The sequence below is a fragment of the Parasteatoda tepidariorum genome, chromosome X2 (assembly GCF_043381705.1).
Source record: "Parasteatoda tepidariorum isolate YZ-2023 chromosome X2, CAS_Ptep_4.0, whole genome shotgun sequence".
NCBI classification, from domain to species: Eukaryota; Metazoa; Arthropoda; class Arachnida; order Araneae; family Theridiidae; genus Parasteatoda; species Parasteatoda tepidariorum.
In genome coordinates this window covers 5,192,448-5,214,522 of record NC_092215.1, presented here as the reverse complement: position 1 = coordinate 5,214,522, position 22,075 = coordinate 5,192,448, and the positions used below count along the sequence as shown (strand labels likewise).

Sequence of the window (22,075 nt, the reverse complement as noted above, 5' to 3'; positions counted from 1 at the left end):
AACATAAATGAAAAAATAATTATTTTTTTATGCTACTTATTTTTCAATTTATATTTTAGTACAAATATAATTCCGATAATCTAACAGATTATTTAAATAAATGTTTGTGTTAATTTCAAATAATAAAGATAACTAAGAGTGCTATTCTGAGAATAAAAAACTATTCAGGCGTTTGACCTAATTTTTTCGCAATTTAATCTTTTTCTCTTCTAGTTTATTCGAAGGAGAAATGACGGATAGAGGATTAATCTCCATGTGTATTTGCAGATTTATAATATACAAATTATAAAAAATGCAAGTAGTAAAAAGTGCAAATTTGAGAATAAAATGCCATCATATTTGTTTGACCGGAAAATTTTCGCTATTTAATCTAGTTGCTTTTCTAAATGGCAAATTTGCTTCTCTCAATTTTTTTTTAAAAGGAGAAGTTCCCATAAATATTTATTTGCAAGCGTGGAATAGAAATTGCAAAAAGTTAAAAGTAACATCAATTACAATAAATAAAGTGAATTGATTGCTGTTAACATAAATTTGGTGGTTAATGGCGAATAAATTAAAAGGAGATTTTTAAACTAACAAAACTCAAGTCTTCTGATTAGATAGAAATAGCAGTTTTCTATTAAATCTTTCAACAAATAAAAACCACTATAATCATTATTTACATAAATTGAAAATATTTAAATAGTTATTTTTATTACATATTTTCTTGCTCTTGAATTCCAAGAAATATTTTATTACAAATTATTTTTCAATAAATTTTTAAACCTCAGGGATATTTCCCAGACTGTCGCCAATAGCCCACTATGCAGTTTTTATTTCTATAATTTTAAGATTAATACAAAGAATTTTAAGTTTCAAAGACTAAAGAATTTTTTCCGCCGAAAACAAGAGTTAAGTACATTTTTATGCAATGCGATTTCATTGCTGAAATCACCTATGATGACTATTCTTCTTCATAGCACTACAGCCCAGAATAGTCCAGAGACGTTCGCGTTCCCAAGATCTTTTTTTCTCCATCGGTGTCTATCAGATGTATGTTATTTTACTAATTAATTTGTACAACTAAAGTATTGCTTTAACTTGCATATTCAACAATATTTTATATTTTTTATTAAAAAAAAAAAGTCAGAAATTCTCGAACTATTCTGATTCTACATGCAGCGAATTTGCATTTTTTTTTCATGAGAGTTTTATTTGTCTAATTTAGTAAGTTTGTAAAAAAGTATTATGTATTTTAAAAAAATGCATTAATGTTACTTTATTTTTAAAAAAAATGTTTACCGATAAAAAGAATTTTTGTTCATTGTTCTAGGAAGGAAAAAGTTCAGTCCTTCCCGTGTTTAAAAGGCAAGATTTTAATCCGTATCCAGATAATATTCAGCAAGAACCCCGGCCGGAACTGTCAACCCGGAACATCCTGATTTCAAGAATTATACAAATATCCTCCAGTTATTTTTATACAAATTCCGGATACAGTTGAGAAATTAAAGGAATTCCTTTAAAACGCAATACATTCTAGTTTCAAGCAGAATAATAACATTCTTAATTCTTTTTGAACAGTTAGTGTAACTTTACCAAATATTAAAAAAATAATAGAATGTTGCAGAACACTTGCATTTGCTGCATACATAAAGAACGAAATATACATTACAATATTATTTAATAACTTTAAACCTAAATATATGGGAGTCATTTTCAATCTTTATTATTTTAAGATTTTCATTTTTCAGCCCTTTGATGCAGAATTTTTATTAAACATATTTTTCATGCTTTTTTCATTAGTTTGTATTAATTTAGGTTAAAATAAGTGAAAAATATTATATTTAGTATTTTAATAATTTATAGTTATGAAATCACCGGTGTCTATTTCTGCGCTAAAGGTAAAATCTTCCAAACATGGCTCCCTTCCAAGCACTGGTTTTTCAAATTTGCACTTACTGCAGTTATTATTATCTAAAGAAACAGTTATACATCACTGAAATTTCTTTAATTTACAAAATAAATTATTAAACAAGCTTTAATCATGAATGAGAAAAAAAAAATCCATACAACTTTCTACAAATATAATATTTTATTTCAAATATAATTCCGATAATCTAACAGATTTGGTTAGCAACTATTAGACAGGTTTTTGCAATTATAAAATACCAAAATATATTTTTGCTTGTAATTAGAAAGAAAATATATAAAAGGGATACCAGTGTACCATCTGCGTCTAAAGGTTAAACAAAAATACTTTTTATAAAACTTTAATGTAATTAATGGTTTGAAAATTAAGAAAATCTTGTTATTAAAATCATGTTTACTACCAGGTAGGACAAAATATATCTAGGAAAAGCAAATTACGATAACAGTTATAATAGAAATTTTATATTTATAAATCAGAATTCTAAACACAACTCCGATTCAAAGATATTTTAATGGCCGCGATTTAAAGAAAGTACAGTAATTAAAGAAATAATACTAAAAATTTTTAGCAATAATAATAAACCACTAGCGAGCATAATAGTAATTTACAGTCCCTGGCCAAATTATTAGACGCATTATAAGATTCTATGTAAAATCTTAACTATCAGGTGATACTATACAGCTTTATTGTTTTTTCGCGACTGATACTGGTTTGAACTTGTTTACGTTCGTGTATTAATTGGCTAAATTAGGCGATATATTACATGAATATATGACATTTATTATAGCAGGTATTATATTAGCATATTATAATAAATGGACCAAATTATTAGATTCACTGTAGTGTTTTAATAACTGCATGTTTTGCACGAGTTTATATCCAATACTTTTATATTTAAACATACATGTAATGGGTTTTTATTCAGAAAATTTTCCATATTCTTTTTATTTGTAGTTATTTTTAAAGCATTGAATTACAATGTCTTGTCTAAGATTTTACATAGAATCTTATAGTGCGACTAATAATTTGGCCAGGGACTGCAATAACAAAAACAAGAAAAAATAAATATAATGGCGTTTTTCACCATCACTTGTTTATAGCAATTCTTGTAGCAAACAAAATACATCTTGAATAAACAAATTCCAATTTCAAATAACAACAACAACAAAAAAACGTATATATCGTGCAACTAAAAGTACTTTATATACTTCCTTTCGTTGACGTTTTATTGGTCACAATTTATCGCAGACAGAGGACAGTTACAACTATTAAAAAACAACCGCTCTACTAAAGTCGGTCAATGCCATTGTATTACTCACAAAAACATTTACAGGAGCTTTCCAAGAGCAAAAATCAAATACTAGTAGTGGGTTTTGCGTGTTAATTCTTCATTATCGTTTCTAGCTATATTTACACACGAAATACTCAAACAAGGTCAAAACTTTCTTTTTATTTCCCCAAATTTAACTATCCCAATTTACTTCTTTTGTCTATGAAACATAGAATTATTCTAATGCTACGTTACCTGGGTGCATAATATAAAATGCAATTTTAACTGTTTATTGTAATGTTCCTTCAAACTACAATACCTTCTAAAACTAATTTGATTCAAATAAAAATAGAAGATAGCAAAGGCCTCAATTATTTTGATATCAAAGAGTGGAAAAAATATCATCACATCGCACATTAATGAGATTTTTTTTACAGTGATCGGAAAATAATGCAAAAGTAAAACTTCTAAGCATTACTCTTCAAAAAACTTACCTGATTTGTTCAACGACAATTTTTTATTCGGGGTCAAGAAAGAAAACGATTTCTATGAATTTATTTCCATTTGAGAATTGATTTATTCATTATAAGTCGTGTTTGTAACTTTTTAAAACGATTTTTGTTTCTTCTAAATCAGCATACTCATGTAAATCGATTAATTTCTGAATCGTAATATAAATCGTCCTAATACCGATTACTAAGAAAGCTTATTTTCCAAGTGTAATTAAAAACTTAAAGCTTCGAAATTACTACAAATAAATAAATAGTTAAATACATATGAGAGTTAGTTATAAGGTAATTTTTTAGAATGCCAGATTTTTATTTCTGTTGCTATTTTCTAAAATGTAAAATTTGACGTCAGAGTTTATTTAAATTAGATCAGTTGGAACTAATAACATAAAAACCCACATGAAAAGACGTTCAGTCAGGCGGGGAAAAAAATTAGGATTTCGTCTCAATTAGAAGATAACTAAATCCAAAAACACTTTGCGTGCTTATAAAACAGATTCAATACTAGTCTTTCTTTTATTTTTAAAAAATTCTTTTAAAAGGCAGCAGCATACACGAAAAGAGTAATATTTGTAAAAGCACAATAACCTTACACGTTACTTAAAAAAGAATAAATATATTTCTCGAATTGAGAAACAAAATTTATTATCATTATTTAACCTTTTTATAATTTAGTAATCAGATTCTTTTTATTAAATTACGCTATTAAATCAATTGAATAGAGTTGACAAGATTAAAATAAAAATAAGACTTTATTAGATAAATTAATAAAAAATATGACTTTTACATAAATTAAATCAGATTTTCTGTAAAAGATATATTAAAGATTTAAAAAAATTTAATAAATATGCACTAATAATGATACACTATTTAACTACTAAAAGAAGGTTATGAGTAATATTTAAACTAACTGTATATTAACTATTGCAAATCCACTTTTTATCCATTTTTCTAAGAATTTTACTTCTTTTGTTAAATAAATTAATTTAAAAAAAATAGACTTCTTAGATAAGCTGAATCATATTTTTTTTATAAAAGATTTGCCAAATATTGTTTAAAGAACGAAAAATGTAATAAATACGCACTCTTACTGATACGCTCTTAATAATAGAAGATCAAGAATAAATTTAAAACGAACTGAATATTTACTATTATCTATTTATCCGAAATTCATTGAAAAAACGGTAAATCATTTTACTATTATAATAGAAATATATATACTCTATAAATAGGAAAAATTGGAGGATAAAATTTATTTTATTTTTAATATTTAGTTATTTATTTTAACTTACTCGACAACAACTTGTACTTTAAATGAGTCAGACACGATGCCGGACTAGCAAAAAACTGAAGTTAAAAAAAAAGAAAGAAAGAGAAAATAAAAAACATGCCATAAGCCGAAAGTTTACTGATTATTGGTTCTTAGAAAATGCTACCTTACCTTACAGCAAAATCGTCTCTGTCTAATAATTGCAACACTAAATTTGCAAAATATATGCCAAATGGATTAGTTTCAAAAATTCTAAAATGTTGAACTAAGTCATAATACCCCAATTTGCTAGGATGAGAGATTTAACGAAAAATGCAGTCACGACCCGTTAAGGACGAAATGAAGTCGTGCAGACATAAAGTCAATAGATTTAACAAAGATTCTTTTCTCTTTAAAGGATTTTCCGACGGAAAACTAATTAAGGTCAGACGTTAAAATAAATTTCGCAATGTGGCTGTTTTCCAGAGTTATTAATTATAAATGCATCTCACAGGACGTGTAGACTTCACAATAAGCTTCTGGTTACACGTAGAAATTGTTTTCAACTATTTTAATCACGTGATTTTAGTAAACAAAGGTACATAAGTTCCACATCTGAAAACATAGCAATTTTAAATCAAAACTAAATTAATTCAGCTAATGTAATGAATATGTATAGTTGTAAAGATTACAAGAAGTTCAGTTTAAAAAAAATCTTAAGGCAAACCGCGTTCGAATAAAATATCCAGATTAATGGAAATTAATTTAATTACTTTATAAAAGGCTATTCATAATTTATTATAAATGTACTTGTAGGAGGTAGGAGAAACAGTACTTATAGTACTGATGTAATATCCACCATGGAAAGTCATTTAATGACTTCATGAAAAGTACTTGCAATTTGCTTTCAATGTACTAGTAGAAGAGTACTTACTTATCGTACAAATAAAATACCGAAGCAAATGAAAAGTCATTCAAATACTTTATAAATAATTATATGCAGGTATTCATAAAAATAGAAAGGGAGAAAGAATACTTTGAGTATAAATAAAAATATCCAGATGAATGGAAAGTCATTTTATTACTTTATATAAAGTATTTATAATTTGCAATAAATGTACTTGTAGAAGAAAGAGTACATACTTATAGTACCAATAAAATATTCAGATGAATGGAAAGTCATTTAAATACTCTGTAAAAAGTACTTACAGTTAGCTTTTAGAGTAATGGTAGAAGAAAAAGTAATTGTACAAATAAATAATACAAATTATACAAATAAAAAATAAAATTAATACAAATAAAATATCTAGTCAAATGAAAAGTCATTCAAGTACTTCATAAATTACCTGTAGTTATTCATAAATATCGAAAAAGAGTGTATCAGTCACATGACTTTACAAAGGAACATGTGTACTACCATCTGAAAAGACTGACATCTTAAATCTAAACTAATCTTTAGATTAGTTTAGATTTAAGATGTTAAGATCTCTCTTAGAAGTAAAATGATGAATTTATATTTCAAATAAAATTATGAATTTATACTTCGGTTGTACAGATAGATCATAGTCCAGTTTGAAAAATCATGATGCAAACGCAATTCAAATAAAAGAAAAATCATCTAATAACTTAAATCATCGGTGGGACATATTAAGCATTTACTCAGCTCCCCAGAGCTGGTGATATTCGAAAAATTTTATTTTAAAAATTATAAAAACTTAATTTGAAAATAATTTATTTTTAATATGGAAACCTGCAAACCTTATTTTCTATTTCATCATAAAGAAGAAATAGAAAAGAAGGTAGTACTACATTTCTAGGTACCCTGCTTAAAAAAAACTTTTTTTCGTAAAAATCAAAATTATAAAAAGATTTATTTAAACATTTTCAGATGATCATTTAAACGCAAAATCCCTCATTTTTAAAAGATTCTGCTCGTCATAAAAAATACAAGTAGGAAGAAAGATCGTATTTAATAATTTTGTTCCTGAGAGATAGATTGGATCCATAACTTATAAATTAAATTTATGAAATAATATAAGCAATCGACTTTCCATTTTTCTAACATAAATTGATTATTAGCTTCCAAATTCTCAATTAGTTTACTCGATTTTTCTTTCTTTTTTTCTTAACGGTCTTCATAAACTATAATTTTGTTGGTTTGACAGTTTTCTAGATAGAATGCTTATAAAAGCAAAAAATTAATGCTAAACTGTTATAATATTGTAGATTTTCTTTTAAGTAATTCACGGGAAAGATATAGTAACTTAATTACAAATATCAAAATTCTGTATTTTTGTTTTCAAAAAAATAAACAAAATAAGGTAAAAAGTTCAGTTGAGGACTTATTTTTAAAACAACTATGTTGAATGCATTTAATTATAAAAAAGAATTAAAAAAATTTTATAATCAGTTTATGATCTTCTGTATATTCTGTGCACAGAACGTAGTTTTTTTTTTTTTTTGCGTACAGAAAAAAAAAGTTTAACATTAAAATTAATTATAAAAAAACTCTTTAATGTTACAACATTCTTCCAGCGATTTTCTCCTTTTCTATAAACAAAATAAATGAAAAAATATAGCTTTAACATACAGATTAATGTCGTTTAAAATTACAGGATTTATTTATTAAAAATGAAAACCGTAAATGCAGAAATAAAATTAGAGTACTCTTAATGTAATTAATTTAACTCTTAATGTAATCTATAATTCAAATGCCACATCAAACTAGTCATATAATTAAATGCGTGTTTATTACAGGGAAGATTTATATTTAATTTATTTCTTTAATTGAAATGACAGGAATAATTTCATTAATTGAATTAGCCATTTCATTTCGCCGAGTCATTACGTTTAAATGTAGATCGTGAAGAAAGAATAGAGCATGACAAGATACCACATTATCAAGAAAAGAAATTTCAAATGAATTAGTGCTTGCAAATATTTACCATTCTATGAAACAAAACCTCAAAAACTGAAATCATACAAATTAAATGCGTGTTTACTAATAAACACCGGATTTTCCTTTCATTTTTTTTCCTTTATTTTTTTAGAAAGGAAAATCAACGTATTTCCTGGCTGCACTTGAAAGAGAAAGTAATTACGCCTGCCATCATCTAGTTCTGCAGTTGACATTCATCCGGTTTCCGGTCAACCTTTGTTTCGATTCTTTCAATTAGATAACTTATCCTTTCCTTCTGTGAATTCCTCTACTTCAACAAGCGAAGATAGTTCAGCAATCAAGACAAATATTATCGAAATTCCTGGATCAACGCAGAATGAATTAAAGGAATGAATTATCAAAGGGAAGTTGTGGAACGTGGCGAGCAAATTAATTGAAAGGAAATAAGGCGTCGAAAACGATGAAGATTTTTTTCTCTATTCTTTTCATCTAAGTACTTAATCGAAAAGTAAACAAAACTGCGGGAATGATATTTATTGATATAAGAGAAATCTGACGAGGCTGAGCAATGAAATTGTTCCTTGGAGAATTCTTCCTTAGTCTAACTAAATTCTCACGCGTGATTTATCTTAAAATCAGTAAATTGTAGTTTATTTTTATTCAAATAACTGCGCCTGCAATTATGCTTTTATTGGAAAATATGTCAAATTATGCTCAACATTTGATATATTGCTGTCAAATAATTGTTACTCAAAAAGTGATTTATTTTATTTTAGAATAATATCGTAAAACTAAGAAAAATAACTCAATCTTTTTAGCAAACGATTTCATATATAAAAAAATAAGAACACTTATTTTGAACGAACGGTTTAACAAATAAAAAGAAAAGAAGCAAACGATCTTTTAAGAGAACGATTTCAAAAATAACTATTTAATAGAATCGTTTTCAAATTATTAATTTTTATTCTATTTTTGAATAAAACGTGATCAACAAGTTCATTTTGACTAAAAGATTTCGAATCTAAATTTTCCTTTGTAGGAAATGTTGCCTGTATTTTAAGATTAGGTTGTAACAGAATCAGGATAAATAATCATGAAATACGAAGTCTTTTTTGAAGTAAGTAAAATATAAATCTTGTGTCATATTCTTTAAGATTAAAACTAATTCAAATTTCATAGAGTAATGCAAAAACGATTTATAAAATTAATAAAAAATAGAGAGATGTTGAAATTCGATGAAATTTTATTTTTCCATTGAGGCTTTGATTATTCCAAACAGATAAAACATACACCTGAGTTAAACATTTTCTAAAAATATGTCATGTTCACACAATTTATAATATTTTTGAGTATATAAAAAACATTAGAATACAAAATCAATAAAAATATCTCAATTCATGGAAACTATAACTAAATAATTATTAATGTGATTAACAGAACTAGGTCTTTTATTGAAATATTTATTCAAAGTTTTTGCTATTTGTTAAGAAACTGTTATAAATTACAGCTTTAATAATATAAATAATAGAAAATAAATCGTTAATAATCATCAAATTGGTTATATTTATATTAAACATGGTAAAGTGTAAATAGGAAAAATATTTGGAAATTAAAAACATTGCATTATGAGATGTTCTGCTAATAAAATATAAGCATAATTTCAGTGGAACATTTAGCAAAAATGCGACTAACTTTAATATTTTAACTAAAATCATTTAGAAAACCACAATTCATAAATATGAATAATTATTCAAGTAAGACACACATATTAGTTTGGCCATTCCAAAAATCTGATTAACGAAACATCACTGTTCCTAATATCAACTTAAATAAAATCATTTTAAGATAAATAAAAAATAATAACAAGTGAATTTTTACGAATGTACTAAAAAATAAACAAAAAACTACCTCCAATAAATTATTAAATCTCGAAAAAACGAACTTAGAAAAGTTGAAAATATTTTGATAAGCGATACTAAATCTACTAATTTATTAAAAAGAGGGGAAGCAAAATCGACTAAATTGATTACTAATAAATTTGCAAATCTTGTGAAAGTGTCTAAAATTAATAACACTTAAAATGCAAAAACAAAACAAAACAAAATTTTTTTATTTTGATCATAAAATGTTAAAAAAAAATATATATATATATACATAAATAAATAATGCGACTGACTAACTCTAAACTAATAAATCGAGATATATCCATGCAATAACGATTTTAAATAAAAACAATAAAAAGGAAAACATAAGATAAATGTCAAAGTTCATTATAAACAACGATTTTAAGTTTTAGTATTAATCTGCTTACGCTGTTAATGACAGCGAATATGTTTATAAAATGTCAGTCATAAATAAATTATTCAATGAAATGTCACTAAACAAATACAACAAAGCAAATCACATACTTGTATGCTATTATTAAAATTAATGTCCATTAGAACTGACAGCAATGTTTTGATTTCCAAAACACTACTGTCAACAAGTTTGTAAAAAAAAAATTTTTAAAGGAAAGAAAAAAAAACGGACAAAACTTTGACCGGTCGATGAATATCAAATCACTGATGTATCGATTAATATTTAATTCAGCGCTTTCGAAAAAAATTCGGAATTAAAATCGAAGATTAAAGTTAAAGTTTTAAGAGCTGTCACTAATCCTCCTCATCCCAGATGAGATGAGGATGAAATAGATGATGAGGCATCGCCCACGAAGTTCAGACAAAGATGCGGTTCAGACAAAGATGCGGTAAGGGCAAAAGGCATCGGCTTCGATCGGCCGAAAGATCACCAATATATAACCCCTTGTAACAATTGATTACAAGTTAGGAAACATGAAATGATATTAAAATCAATGAAAAGTGAATGTAACTTACCGATAATTGGCGGTGGCGTACGAAATCCCAAATTTTAGTCCTTATTGCACACAAACAGTGAGAAAAAAGACCAAAGCGTGAGGTTCTGTTGGCAAAGCCACGAGCAGCAGACGATCAAGTCGGTGTGTGTCAGAGCATTTGACGCAGCGATGCGCGCGCATCCTACGCTCGCCCACCATATAAGGGCAGACGATAGGTATTCGCCGAGTGTATTACGTCACGGACGCCAACAGAAGAAATCCGAAGCTTTGCCCCGATTTTTACTCGCCCGCCCGCTTGCCAAAACATTGCAGGAAATGATTTGCCCCATCGGAAGTGTGAACGCAGTGTTGCCAGATTGGGCTACAAGTAGCGGATTGGGCTACTTTTAAAAGTCCCCGCTACTGAAAATTGAATTTTCGCTACTTGCTACTTTTTGGGCTACTTATTATTTTTCGAACGCTACAAATCTTAAATATGCGCTACCTTTTTTCCTTTCTGAAATATATATATATTTTTTAGTTTTTTCCCTTCCCATTATAAAATGATTCTGAAAGTTTGCAGCTTCTTTACCATTTTTAAAAAGGACATTTTTGTTGTTGTTGAAAACGTTCTCGCTTCAGTTTTGGATTCTTGATATGTTTTACTGATGGAGTCTATAATCTTTCCATGTTTATGTTTCAAATCGTAGACTCGGGAAATCGCAAAGATATATATGGAAAAATGCACGGAGAGTATGATGGGGAAAATGTTNATATATATGATTTATTTTTGGGCTACAAAATGTTCGAATCCGCTACTTTTGGAGCTCCCATTCGCTACTTTTTAATCTTAAGTTCTGGCAACACTGTGTGAACGAGGGAACAGAGTGGGTTGCATGCGATTGTGGAATGCCGAAATCAGTTGAACAAAAAATAAATAATAATAAAATGAGGGATAAAGTGTAATCGTATTTCATTCATTATGTTTCGGTATTAACCTTGAGTTGAGCACGCGAAAGTCCATTTGTAATATAGTACTTCTCTTTTTTTATAGTTAATGAATGACAATTTTGAACTTTTTTCTGTACAACTTTATTTATTTACAGTTTTTTTTTTGTTTTTTTTTACTCTGCGAATTTAAATCAAGAAAAAACAACAACAAAAAAACACTTTCTATCAACTAATAAGCTTAAATGATAATTACAAAAGTAAACAACATTGCCAATATATATATATACTTATTTTTTATGAGAATTACAAAAGCAAACAACACTGACAGTCTAAACTTTTTTTGAAAAGGCTTCCTCTTTTTATTCAAAGAACTAGAACAAAAAGATAAATAACTATGATAAAATAATGTTTCTATTGCAATTTTTATCTTTTTTTTTACGTAATTGCTTATCTTATGGACAAAAACAAGGACAATACAAGAGTTATTCCATTTACTATTTAATTTTTCTTAATTCATTGTCTTATTTTTTATCGTTAATTTGTTTTTTTATTCATTTTTATTTATTTATTTTATTTATTTATTTATTTTTAAATTTAATTTAATTTCTTATGCATTTAAGAAAAAGTTGNATTTATTTATTTATTTTATTTATTTATTTTATTTATTTATTTATTTATTTCATTTATTTCTTTTATTTATTTATTTCTTTTATTTATTTTATTTATTTATTTTATCATTTTATTTATTTATTTACTTCATTTATTTACTTTACTTATTTATTTATTTTAAAAACTTAACTTTCTTTTTGTTCTAGTTTAGCTTGTACGAAAAAGAAAAACGCATTTCTCTTATTTTTGCTTACAATTTTTCAATCTTACTTCTGTCAAATCTAAGTCTATCGTATCTTATCTTGAAAAATCCGCCTTACATCCCCCCCTCCACTTTTATTTTTTTAGAGAAATACGTAACTGCAATTTTTCTTAAATAAATTTCCAACTTTAGTGAGTACAAGGCTCATCAAAATAAAACTCCCAATCTCATTGCTCCCTGTTGCAGCCAAACTTTCAATTGAAATAAAAACCGCATCTAACGAAATCTTCAAGATCGTCAATTTTATTCGTTAAATCAGGGTCATTCGTAGCTTCAGAGTCAAAATAAAACATTTCTGCCCTAATATGCAAGTACACAAAAATATCCATAAATAAAAACTGTACACTTTTTATTTTCATTGGCGAATTTGTTCATTGCACTAGTGTGCCAAGAAACCTCACTTTTTGAAAGCATTTTTCAATTGCTTTTATTTTTTTATTTATTTACTGTTATTTATTTATTTTTTTGAAACTAAATTTCAAGATTATTTCACAAAGTATAGAATATTCAAAATTTACCTCTGTATAATTTTTCTGCTTATTTGTCCAACAATGCTATAATTTTTCTCATAAATGATTTTCAGTTATGAATTTTTACAGAATGAATAATACCAAAATCTAGTGACTGCAGTAATTTGCAGGAAGAGATATAGATACTAAGAAATTTTTTAAACTGAAAACCGAAAGATAAGTAGGACATTGATAATTACGCGAAACAATGCTTCTCTTATGTATTTTTACAATGATTTATTTTACATAATGATTTAAATCTCTGGAAAAAAAATTGTCCAAACAAAAGTAAAATTTTTTCAAAAATAGTAAAAAAAATGTTTTTTTGCTCCATAAATAATTCGCTGATTTGGGTTTGATTCTTCATTAAATAGGGGTATTAGCCTTCTTTTTAAATCGCTTAAAATCTCGCTTAAATCGCTTAAAATCTTAAAATCTTTAATCTTCTTAAATCGCGGAATTCAGTAATTAGAGAATCCGAGTGTATTCAGATTGAAAAAAGGAAATATACTTTAAATGTTTGATTTTCTTTCTTTTCTTTTTCTTTTTATCTCTTTTTGTGTGTGTGTATTTGCATAGGTTTTATTTGAATTATATGAAGTCAACATACGAAAACATTTGACCTACATTCAACAGTTTATAATATTATAACCGTCAGTTAACAGCCGACCCAATTTTTAAGTTTACGACTATTAATGTTCAATTCCATAGTTTTGTAATTCTGAACCCAATCCAGAAGACAAGGGAACTCCTGAATCAAGTATAGGGACAAATCAAATGCATTAAGCACTTTATATTTTATTTTATAACCGTTGTTGAACCCACTTATTTTTTGCGTTTACGACTACTAACGTTCAACTCCGTTACCTTGTAATTTTGAATTCCATCCAGAAGACAAGGGAACTCCTGGATTAAGTGTTGGGAGAAATTTGCCTTCATGGAGGACTTTTTGATGTAACTAAATCGCATTTGCTTCAGATGGAGAGGAAAACCACAGAGACCTCCTACGGTTTGCTTGACGGCAAGGGGACTTTAACCCATGATCCGTTTACCACTGAGGATATTTTATGCCAGCACTGTGGTCGGTGCGGACATGGTGCGGAATCGGTATCGACCAGTTATCGCTGCTGTTCGAACCCGGTTTACTTCATTGGAAGGCGAATGCTCTATTCCTTGAGCCACCATGGCTCTACGTTGAGCATTTAAACATATGCTCAATGCTTGGCACGTACACTGTTTGGCACGTTGAGCACTTTTAAACTCGTGATCTAGTATCTTAGATCATAGCTTCCCAAAGTTAGCCCATAGGGAGTTGAAGATTCTTATGGGGGTACTAGCAATATTATGGGTATTTGAGGGGTCTACTGTTGTGGGTATTTGAGTGGTTGCGGGATACTGAAAAAGATATTTACGAAATATAAAATGAATTAATATTGAGTACCTATTAACATTTCTAAATTGCTCTGTTTGGTCTCGAAAAACTATCATTTTTAAGTCACCATATAATCATTAATATCATTTTTAAATCACCATATAATATTTAATATTAAAGAAACTACGCCATTAATATTCTTTGTTCTTAAACGGAAAAAATAAAATACTTTTTAACAATGACAAAAAAATATTCTAATACTCACTTTATGATTTCAACGTAGAACGGTATTAATTTCTTATTCAGAATTTAAAACATGTATTTTCTCATTGTTTAATAATTCAAAAAAAATATTGTAAAAATATTAATACGTTAAATAGAAAATTCGCTTCGTTATTTGGAATTTCCAAAATGTTCTTGGTTTCTCGAAAAAAAAATCGCAAAATAGAGATATTCTAAAATGAAAGTTCGTTAAATAGAAGTTCGACATTTGATGATAAATAGTTTAAAAATTTCATCGTAAAATAATGAATGAGAAAAGAGGGTATTAAATTAACATGATCAGGTGAATTCCGAGAATTTTTTTCTCACTAATCGGTAGTGCCTGTTGAGCGACTTGTGGTAAAAAAATTATTTTGCATTGAAATGATAGCATTTTGCTTGAATTGAATTTTAACGTTAAGTTTGATTAGTTGCTCAGAGGGTTCCTTTACAATTATTTGCTGATCACAGTTTCTTCATGCTTAATACTTTATTTATTTATTTATATGTTTATTTTTTAGCAATTTAGATCTTACGCAAACTTCTGAAATTTCAGCCTTTTACTGTGTAAAATATCGCTGTTTTAAAAACAAATAACCAAGAACAAACAAATAAGCAATGAAATTAAGTTAATAACAACAACTACTAATAGCTTCAGGCTACAGCTAGACCAACCTTTTCAAGTAGTTTTACTTGACAGTTAGTTAAATTCAACCATAATTAACTGTCAGTTTTAATCAACCGTTATTTAGCATAATAGAATGTATATGAGACAATTTTATTTTATTTTATAACCGTCGTTGAACAGCCGACCCAATTTCATGGGTTTACGACTACTTACGTTCAACTCCGTAGCCTTGTAATTTTGAACCAATCCAGAAGACAAGGAAACTCCTGGATCAGTACCCCCAGAGGTATTGATTTGTTGTGGGAACATGGAGGACTTTGAGTCTCGACAGATTTAACGTGCATCAGTCACCATTTACTACACGGGGAGTCTTCGGCCAGCGAGGATCGAACCCACGACCTCTTGGATATGGGCCAAGCGCCCTACCGACCAGGCTATCCCGGCCCTCTATATGAGACAATTATATAAATCGATGTTCACGTTACAATGTAGCTCTCTTGTTACTAATATATTCACTGTAGTTGCAAATAGAGCAATGCGTCTATCGCCTACAAAATGTGATTTGATAAAAATATCAAATGCACAGTACTGGTAAGGTTTTTTTCCATCGTCATTGTAGCATACATGAAATATAGCACGATTTAGCACCGATTTAAAGTTTTTTTTTCGCATCATAATAACATAATAAAAGTTTTCTTATATCATAGTGAAAAATATTAATTCGTTAAAAATTAATTTAAGGAAATATTTACCCAAGGTGTTCTGTAAAGGTCACTGTTAATAAGCATTTTTAGAATCCTTATCAAATATGAAAGCAAAAAAGTATGCCCATTCGAGGCTACAAATTAACATTTAAGCCAGAGAAAAAATCAGAAGTGTTGTTGCTGGTCATAGGCCGTTAAGGCAATTTGGTGCGATTGTTTTTATTTTCCAGTGGAGCCATCTACAGCCAAGAATTCGACTTCTGCCACACTCATACATTGCATCCGTTTATAGGGTGAACCCATTAATACATCCATTCATTTATCCACAGATTCGTAATTTTGACCTGAAACAGAGGAAGATCAATCTGAAACTCAGTACCCTCAGAGGTATTGACTTGCCATGGGAACTAGGAGGACTTTGTGACCCGACATATTTAACATGCACCTCACCATTTACTACACGGGGAGTCTTCAGCCGGTTGGATTCGAACTCCCGTCCTCACTGTCGTGAGTACAGTGACCTGCTAACCAGGCTGCCATCCGAAGTGTTATCAAAATCTAACAAATCACGGTGCAGAAAGGCGCGTGTAGTAAACAACAAAACAGGTTTGATTATGGAAAGAGACAGAAGTTAAAGACGATTGTTATAAACATATTCAATTCTGGATCCCCATTTAAATCTCTCGTTTTTCTGCACTATGATTTTTACATCAGATTTCCTTAGCAATTTTGTTTTTCTTTCCTCAGAAAAGTATTGGGAACACTTTTTTGTTTTAATTTTTGATAAGGATTTAAAAAATACATATTAAGGTCTTTTAGGAACATCCTGCATATAGATTTTATTTTGAAACTAGAAACTAGATTTTTTTTTTTTTTTATGTGCTAGCTAAACATTTATAGGAGACATTTATATGTACCAAGTTGAAAAAAAATGCTCAAAATTTATAGAAATATTAATTATAACACATTTTCAGTTACACTTAATCATCTTACACTACATTCTTTTTAAATAATTTAAAATTTTGATTACATTTACGATTGAGAAAGAATGCTATAGGCTGCATTTTTTAAATATACGTGGCCGGAGGAAAAAAAACTGCAACTCTAAAAGTATTTTTTACCGCCAGTGCAATAGAAATTTGCTTATATCAATGCTATATACAGACGAATCCCGATTTTATAAACTCATCGGAAGCAAATATTTTATTCGTTAAATAGGGGTTATTCATAATATTCGAATCCATATTAAAAAATAAAAAATTTCGACACTTACCAAAATACAGCGATTTTTAAAAGCACTAATTGCACTTGTGTGTCTGCACTAATTGCACTTTGTGTCTGCACACTGAAAAGTATGGTTTTTTGAAAGCAAATTTTAATTTCATATCACAAACTTGGTCACAAAATTGTCTCACGAAATATAAAGCATTCAAAATATTGGCTTTGTATTTTTCTTGCCACAGTTTTGCCAACGACGCTATTATCTTTTGTATAAGAAACTTTCTGAAATTAATTTTTATGGAATAAGTGATACTAAGATCTTGGACCTAGGTTCTCAAGGGGGCGTTGAAGACTCCCAGGGGGCATTAAGACTTTCTGTAAAATTTGTTAATTATTTTAAAAATGGAGTGCAAATAAAAATTAATTATTTCGTATCTTTCGTGTTGAAAAACCAATACATACTTTAACTCTCCATACCTTGAATGTTATAAACAATTTATTGAAACAAAAATATTACTAACCAATTATAGTGAAGACAACGCTTTATTGCTGTTCTACACAGAAAATTTTGGCACTCGATGATTTTTCGACGATTTAACTTTTCAAAATTTAAAGTAAATTTTTTTGATATTTTTTCGTTCTTCCTTTGTTTATGATAATGTCACAATAATTTTAGATTTTTTAAATTGTTCAAATGCTATTTTGCACTTCACTTTGAAGTTCACAGCAAATAATCTTAAAAAAAGCATATGAGACAGTTACTATCTATGAAGGTTTTTTTAAAACGTTTTTTAAACAAATTACGACTTATTGAAAAATTTAAATGCTTATGCCCGCAGCCTATATCTTCATGCTTTATGTATAGACCAGATTACACTGTAATTTCTCTGAAAACGATGTTAGAAGATATTTCATCATGGTCGAATTTATTGATGGACAAAGAGTGATAAAAATTTCTAATCACTCAAAAAATCTAATTCTGCGGAAATTTGTTTCTTCTAACTTCCATACAATTTTTTCACTAATTCAAACTGCACTACCTCTCTCCCTCTCTCTTTCTCTCTCTGTAGATATATATACACTGGTTATCATAAATTAAGGAAAAATCACAAAAATAGCGATAACTCTTTCAAAAGTAAGCCAAACCGTGCAAAATTTGCATATGTTGTCCACTAAGAGTAGCTGAGTAAAATTGCAATATGCAAATTAGTGGCGCTGCACTCGGCTTACGTCATCTGCCTGGAGCATAAAAGTCCAAGTTTGANGTGCTGTATTGCTTCTAGAGGCAATCATATTCCATATTAAAGGTACTTTTTCTATTGCAAACCGATACTTCCAATTTGTTTATTTTATACATGTGCTAATTTCTATACTACTATTAATGTCTGATAATTTCTTTTTATGTTGTTTAATACCTTACTATGTGTTGTATATTGTGGGTAAGTTTCATAAAATTCCATGTGTAATTTCTTGAGTTATCGCGATTTTTGTGAATTTTCCTTAATTTATGATAACCAGTGTATATATATATATATATATGTATGTATTTTTTTTTCTACTTAACAACATAACAACAAATGCTTAACAACAAAACAGAAAATAAGAAAATGTTTCCACAAACCCGCCGTTTCTTGAACAATTGGATGCAGAAACCAGTTCTGTTCAATTTTTTTTAATACACTTTTAACTGAGGACAATATAGTTGGTTTAATTAGTGCAAAAACCGGGCCCAAATTTAAAACCAGTCCTCTCTAGTGTGATTAAGAGTTAGGAGGACAAATCTATTATTGCCTCTTTAATTTCATTTGGCTTTTCCTAACAATTGTAAATCCTAACTTACTTTTTTTCTTTTCTTTTCCGTCTCACTTTAGGCATTAATTAAATAAGGCATTTAACTTTTTCTTCAAGTTCAAGCAAACTAAATCTTCACATTTTCTACAGGAAAAAAAAAATTAGAATTGAAATATTTGAGTGATATATGTTAATATGAGCTTTCATCAGCTCATATTAACCAAAAGTTGAAATTGGTTAATAATATTTTATTTAAAAATAAAAACTCTAAGGATTCGAAAACAATTTACATGAATAATTATTTATGCAATCGTTCTCTTATAAGAACGTGTTCTTTCTTTGTTATTAATTTGTACGCTCGAAAGATATTATTAATTTTTTATTTATTATTTAAATTGTTCGTTCAAAAGATTTTGCTATTTTTTATTTATAAAACCGTTTGCGACAAAGATTGTGCACTTTTTCTTAGCTTTAAACTTTTACTTTGACATATTTTCCAAAAAATTGTTGCTCGAATATCACGTAATCATGTTTTATGATAATTTCAGACCCCCCCCCTCCTTGCCAGCAAACTTTTAACAAATTAATTAAAACTTTTAATTAAAAAAACATGAATCCATCAAGGAGAAAAAAGGAAAAGAAAGGTAAGTTTTTTTAAAGAAATTACATTTTTGCGTTTGATTTTGAAACTTATTTCGCATAAAACATTAACTAATTAGCACATTTAAAGTCTACTATTTAAACATTTCTGATTTCATATTCATACCTAAAAATTCAACCATTAGATCAAAGTAATTCGTTATTCAAGTTGATAACTTATTTTTAGCTCCTCGTACAAGCAACGGAACTGTCTTAATAATTTTAAATGTTTTTCTTCATCTTAGCAAGCAATTCAATTTTCTTCATCAAGAATTCTGTCATTTAAAGGTGTACACAATAAAGTAAAAATAAATACATATATTTTCCTTTAATATTTGGATAACAATACTTTGGACAATGAATTTTTTTTCTTCTTAAAACATCATGGATTTAGAAGTAGCAAAGAATATACCAGAATGAATTTAAATGAAGTTTATTTCGTCGTATTAATGTCGGTAGACTATTGCTATAGAGGTTGAAATTTAATACCGGAATTTGTTACTTTTATCAATGTCAGAAACCTTTAAAAGTTACCAGATGCTTTACTGCGTTCTAGATAACATCCAGAGACAGTTTAAAAAAAAATCACTCACGGCTCTACTTGATAAACCCATACAAGTGCATTCCAATCCAAGCTGGAATTTTCTAATAAAAATCTATCACTAACTTATCGCTTTATCATTCGCGTTTATTTGACAAAGAATTGCCTTGTCAAATAGTATTATGGCATACGTGATAACGCATGAATTTCGCTCCATAAATCTCTGCATTTTTTAAAAAAATTCAGATTTGATAAATTGTAGAATTAATTTATGTCTTAGCGAATTAGGAAAAGAAACAAAATCTTAAAAGTATCGTTGCATCTTAAAAGTAGTTTTAGATTCCTTAAGATAGCAATTTGTAATATTTTTAAGGATAGCATTGGTGGGTAACTTCCTTTGAAACAATAAAAAATAAATGGAAAAAAGAAAGCCTTTTTCTTTTTTTATTCTAACTGTGCAGTGCGGAAAAAAACGGACCACCCTGAATAACGTATAATCTAATGATCGGATCCTGAGCTGGTAGTGGCTCAGGGGATAGAGTACTCGCTTCAAAATGAGGTGAACTGGCTGGAATCCCAGCGATGACTGGTCGATACCAATTCTGCACCCGGTTCGCACCAACCGCTGTGCGGAGGTAAAATATTTGCAGTGGTAAACGGATCATGGGATAGAGTCCCCTTACACTCAAGCTAACCATGGGAGGTTTTTGTATTTTTTCTCTCCATGTAACGCAAATGCGGCTGAGTTCCATCAAAAAGTCCTCCAGAAAGGCAAATTTCTCCCAATACTTAATCCAGAAGTTCCCTTGTCTTCTGGATTGGGTTCAAAATTGCAAGGTAACGGAGTTGAACGTTATTAGTCGTAAACCCAAAAATTAGGTGAGCTGTTCACCGACGGTTATAAAATAAAATATTAAATGTTTAATGTACTTGATTTCTCCCTATACTTGATTCAGGAGTTCCCTCGTCTTCTGGATTGGGTTCAAAGTTACAGAGATACGGAGTTGAACGTTAGTAATCGTAAACTCAGAATTGGGTCGAATGTTCAAAGACGGTTATAAAATATAAAATGATCTGAACATCGCGCTCTCGGAATGAATCTTAATGGTTCCTGGGAGTCATTTTAAGGTATCCGACTACCTTAAAAAAGAGGATTTTCACAAAAAATCACTTTTTTATTTTATTACTTTATAATAATGCCCAATTTTTCTAGTTTTCAAAANTAAGTTACGTAATTAGAATCAAAAACATACTTTATCTGAATAAACGTACTTTTTTCAGATTTCTGAACCCTAAAACATAGGAGGTAGCCGCAATCTGGTAAACATAATTCGAACAGTTTGATTAGGAGAGAGGTCAAGTAAGAATCCCTTAATGTTAATTTTATTTTTTACGTATTTAACCATATCTCGAGAACTTTTTAAGCGAATTGAAAATTTTTTACCTCCAATTATAAAACTCGTTTTTAGAAAGATAATACTATGCAAAAAATAACATTTAGTAAATATTTATTATTTTTTATTATTTTATTTAATGATAGCAGAAATGTTTTGAATAATTTTAAAGAATCCAATATTACACGGCGAAATACAAAGTTTGAGCGAAATCGGTCAAATAGTTCCTGAGAAATCGAAATTTAAGAAAGTAGTATTTTTAAAACTCGATTTCTAAGAAACTGCACTATATGCTCTGAAATAATAACCCTTAAGAATATGTTTCTAAGCTTTATAACTAGAATTTGCACTTTTTTCTATACCTCAGAACAAGTCATGCATGTTTTGCTTGAGTTAGAATGTAATTGCCATTGGTGTAACAGTAGAAAATTTTCGTGGTTCCTTTTTCCATCTAACCTAAAAGTTGTTCATGAACATGGAAAAGTCTTTCACGAGGGTTCCCTTGTCTTTTGGGATGGATTCAC

At 28.5% G+C, this 22,075-nt stretch overlaps 1 protein-coding gene across 14 annotated transcripts in view; it reads right to left on the bottom strand.

Annotated features, from left to right (window-relative positions):
- The window catches only part of LOC107453494 (F-actin-monooxygenase MICAL3), a 113,051-nt gene extending 102,087 nt beyond the window's left edge, over nt 1-10,964 (bottom strand). For 12 of the 14 annotated variants that reach the window (XM_043047107.2, XM_043047108.2, XM_043047109.2 and 9 more), the window contains exon 1: nt 10,710-10,964. The gene's annotated coding sequence lies outside the window, so the exon portion shown is untranslated. Of the gene's footprint in view, nt 1-6,080; nt 6,125-10,709 lie in introns of those variants that run through there. The other 2 variants (XM_043047114.2, XM_071188437.1) reach the window with 2 other exon arrangements.
- Nucleotides 10,965-22,075: the final 11,111 nt, after the last annotated feature.